Source organism: Anopheles stephensi, unplaced genomic scaffold (genome assembly GCF_013141755.1).
Source record: "Anopheles stephensi strain Indian unplaced genomic scaffold, UCI_ANSTEP_V1.0 ucontig406, whole genome shotgun sequence".
Lineage (NCBI taxonomy): Eukaryota > Metazoa > Arthropoda > Insecta > Diptera > Culicidae > Anopheles > Anopheles stephensi.
Window position 1 is genome coordinate 17878 of NW_023405354.1, and position 4623 is coordinate 22500.

Sequence of the window (4623 nt, forward strand, 5' to 3'; positions counted from 1 at the left end):
TTCACTATTGTACAAGGATACAAGTCACGACACACGATCCGGTTCGAAGGACCAAAATGTAGAGATTTTACTGGTTGTGATATCGTGATTGTAGAGCGATAGATGTAATACGTCTGGTTTCTTTGCGAGTGTGAATTCAATTGTCCTTTATTCTTATGCATTAATTAGAGTTCATTACAAATTCATCATGATTCATTTCTACCCTATAAACATTTTCGTAATTCGAACACGGTTTTTCCTGTTTTTCTGAAAGAAGGAGGGGGAAACGAGCGTCGAGTTCTTCTGGAAGATTGTGCACAACATCATCACACACCAAATCGCCGTTGGGCTCGAGACAATTGGAAGCCATTTGGGGGAGTTACGCTCGGAAAAGCGTGTTTTGGGTTCTCCATTATTGCGGCAGAAACCCTCACCACCAGAGGGCGTCGGAGTGAGGTATGAGCAGATTACTGCGTCCTCGGACGGTGTCCGTGGACACTACCATGATGGAGGGCGCGAAAAAACTCACCGCTGAGCCGAAAGTGTTGCTTACTCGCAGCAGCACAGCATCGAGCAGTACGACGAAGGCGACGAAGGCGACTTCCAGCAACAAGCCAGCTCCTGAGGCTCCTGAGGCGGCGCCTGTTATGGCGTCGTTGGCATCGCTGGAGAACACGCTCGCGATAATGTCCGATGAGCTTATAAGCACTCGGTTGTTGCTGCAGGCAAATCTGGATGAGCGCAAGGGGCTTCTTGACATGATCAAGGACCTTCAACGGGCGAAGGAGGAAGCTGACAGCCGGCACTGGAAGGAAGTGCAAGCACTGCGGGAGGAAATTCGCGAGATGGCTGAGCTTATCCGGAAGCTTGCAGCCAAACAAGATGCCTCTCCAGACGCGCCACTACAACCAGTTGCACAGCGCAGCCAGGCGGCCACCGGGTCGCAGCAGCAGCAGCAGGCGAAGCAGCAACAGCAGCAGGCGAAACAGCAACAGCAGCAGCAGCAGAAGCAGCGGCAGCAGCAGCAGCAGCAGCAGCAGCAGCAGAAGCAGCAGCAGAAGCAGCAGCAGCAGCAGCAGCAGCAGCAGCAGCAGCAGCAGCAGCAGCAACAACAGCAGCAGCAGAAACGGCAGACGGGTGAGCGAAGCCAGCAGCCATCCAGCGACTTCCCCACCCTTACTGCTGCAGAGGATGCGATCGGCGATAACGGTGGCTCGTGGGCGCAAGTTGTCCGGCGCCCGGCTCGTAAGCAGCCACCACAGCAGCAGAAAACAGCAGCAGCACAGCCGGCGTCCAAAAACCAGCAGCAGGCGCAGGCTCCAACAAACGTGACTAATCGGCAGCCAAAACATCGTCCCGACGCCATCGAAGTCACGCCAGGCGAGGGTCAAGCCTACTTGGAGGCCTACCGGATGATTCGCTCGGCGACAGAACTGGCCCATCTGTCTGAGGTGCTCGGAATTGGACGGCGAACATCACGCTCGCGATTGGTTATGAGCTTGCCGGAATCCGCAAACTCGTTGGAGGTGTTTAACGCAGTGAAGGCATTCTGCGATAAAACAACTCCATCACTCGGTTGCAGACTTATCACCAACAAAGTCGAGGTTCGAGTAGATCATATCGACCCTTTAGCGGCGGTGAAGGAGGTGGCGGAAGCGCTGACAGCCCTTTCGGGGGAACCCATCAGCGAGAAGGAGGTTCGCCTGATCACGATGAACGACTCGACGAAGATGGCCTGGGTTCGAGTCTCCGAGAAGGCGGCGGAGAAGCTGGCAGGACAGCACATCAAGGTGATGTACACCTCGAGTCCTGTCAGCCGCGTGCAGCAACGACAGGATTGGCTGCAACGATGCTTCCGTTGCCTGGAACTCGGCCACGTGCAGGCGAAGTGCAAGAGCGCGATCGATCGATCGGACGCCTGCATCCGATGCGGGAAGACGAGCCATCTGGCGATGGATTGCCAGGAGGAGCCGTGTTGCGCGATTTGCAAGGGCCCGCACTCGATAGGTCACCCGACCTGCCGACGTTAAAAGTCCTGCAGATCAATCTCGGGCGGAGCCGTGCAGCTCAAGATCTTATGCTGCAGACGGCGAAGGAGGTTGGCGCGCATGTTGTCATCGCCAGCGAACTGTACAGGCCTCCGCGTGACAACATCAAATGGGCGATCGACGAGCAGCAGAACGTGGCTATTGTTGCAACCGGCGAATACCCCATTCAACATCTTGGAGGAAGCGCAGCCTCGGGATTGGTGGTTGCAACAATCGGGGGCGTTGCCTTTGCCAGCTGTTACGCACCGCCCAGCATCAGCAATGCGGAGTTCGACGACTATTTGGAAGCAGTAGAAATGGCGCTCGCCGGGTATCCTGCAACGGTGCTAGCAGGCGACTTTAATGCGTGGAACGAGGAATGGGGCAGCGCTCGCACAACATCGCGAGGCGAGAATCTGATGGGAACGGTCAACCATCTCGGGCTGCTGACGCTGAACCTTGGAAGCGAGCCAACGTTCACCGGCAACGGAGTCGCACGTGAAAGCGTGATCGACGTGAGCTTTGCCTCGCCAAGCGTCGCAGTTCCGGGTGAATGGAGTATCGTCAACAAATACTCTGGCAGTGACCACAGGTACATCGCATTCAGCGTAGCCATTCCAAGTAGGCGAACAAGCCAGAGTGGACGACATCAGCAGCATCAACACCAGCTACAGCGACGAGGAGGGCTGCACAACACCAGCGGCCTAGCAAGGCACGCCGGAGTGAGGTGGAAGACGGCACAGTTCGATCGCGAGTGCTTTGAGATAGCGCTCTCAAACAGCCGCTTCAGCCTCGCATCAACTCCGGACGAACTGCTCGTCGGCTTAACTGCTGCTTGTGACGGGGTCATGCAGCGAGTCACCGGGCCAACCTTTCGTGTCTCGCCGAAGATGTACTGGTGGACGCCTGAGATCGAGCGGTTGCGGGAGTGCTGCGCAGTCGCTGAGGGACAACGCCATCGGGCTACCACTCCTGAAGATCGAGCCGTCGCATCTTCCGATCTTCTTCGGCAACGCGGGCTGCTTGCGCAGGAAATCCTCCACAGCAAGGAACGATGCATGCAGGAGCTGATCGATAGCGTGGAGGATGATGTGTTCGGGATGGGGTACAAGGTGGTGATGGCCAAACTGCGCAGTCGCACACCACCTGAGACTGATCGCGCAGTTCTACAGCCGATTGTAGACACCCTATTCCCGACACATCCGCCGTTCGAGTGGCCAGCGATTGAGATGGACGATGAAGCGGATGTATCACCGATCACCAGCGAGGAGGTGATTATGGCCGCAACGAGGATGGCGTCGTCAAAAGCTCCGGGACTTGACGGCATCCCAAATGCAGCGCTAAAGGAAGCAGTGCGCCAGCACCCGGAGGTGTTCGCGCGAGTCTATGGCGATCTTCTGCAGCGCGGCGAGTTCCCGAGGCCATGGAAGAAGGCGCGGTTGGTGCTGATTGCCAAGCCAGGCAAGCCAGCTGGGGACCCGTCTTCGTATCGCCCGCTGCTCATGCTGGGAGCGGTTTCCAAGGTGTTCGAGAGGCTAATCCTCAACCGTCTCAACGACCACCTGGAAGAGAGCAATGCCATCTTGCTCTCACCATCCCAGTATGGCTTTCGTCGTGGGAGATCAACGGTGCAGGCGATCCAGCGCGTCGTCGAACTAGGCCAGCAAGCCCGGTCCTTCCATCGCACCAACTCGCGGGATCCCAGATGTCTGATGGTGGCAGCATTGGATGTCAGGAACGCGTTCAACGCAGCGAGTTGGCAGGCGATTGCACTAGCTCTGCAGGAGAAGCGTGTCCCTGCAACGCTTCAAAGAGTTCTGAGGAGTTATTTCTCAGAACGAGAGCTAGTGTACGAGACCAGCGAGGGACCGGTGCGGCGATCAACATCGGCGGGCGTTCCACAGGGATCGATTCTCGGTCCCACCCTGTGGAACGTGATGTATGACGGCGTGCTGCGACTGGAGTTGCCCCAGGGGACGGAGCTGGTGGGCTTCGCCGACGATTTAGTCGTCTTGGCGAAAGGCACCACACCACAGGCGGCGGCGGAAGCGGCGGAGACGGCGATAGCGGCGATAAGCGCCTGGATGACGGCGCACCATCTCGAGCTCGCCCCAGCGAAAACTGAGCTCGTGCTGGTTTCCACAATGCGGCGCTATAACACCAACTGTCCAGTTGCGATTGAAGGCCAGGAGAGATGGCCTACCAGGACCATCAAATACCTCGGCTTAATGCTCGAGGACCATCTTTCCTGGGGGCCACATGTGGACTACGTCACAGCGAAGGCAGCCAGGGTTGCGCAGGCGATCTCCAGGCTGATGTGTAATCACAGCGGCCCGAAAAGTGCGAAGCGACGATTGCTGGCCTCAGTCGTAGATTCGACGATGCGGTATGCGGCGCCAATCTGGCACACGGCAGTCGATCTACAGCAGTGCCGGCGGAGGTTGGCTCGCGTTCAGGGCCTATACGCGAGACCGGTGGCGCGCACTTTCATCTCGGTACGGAGTGAGGTGGCAGCAGTACTTGCTGGGGTTATCCCCATCTGGCTACAGGTGAAGGAGGACGCCAGATGTTACCAGCGGCGGCAGGACACGGGTATGCCCATCACTGTCATCCGAGC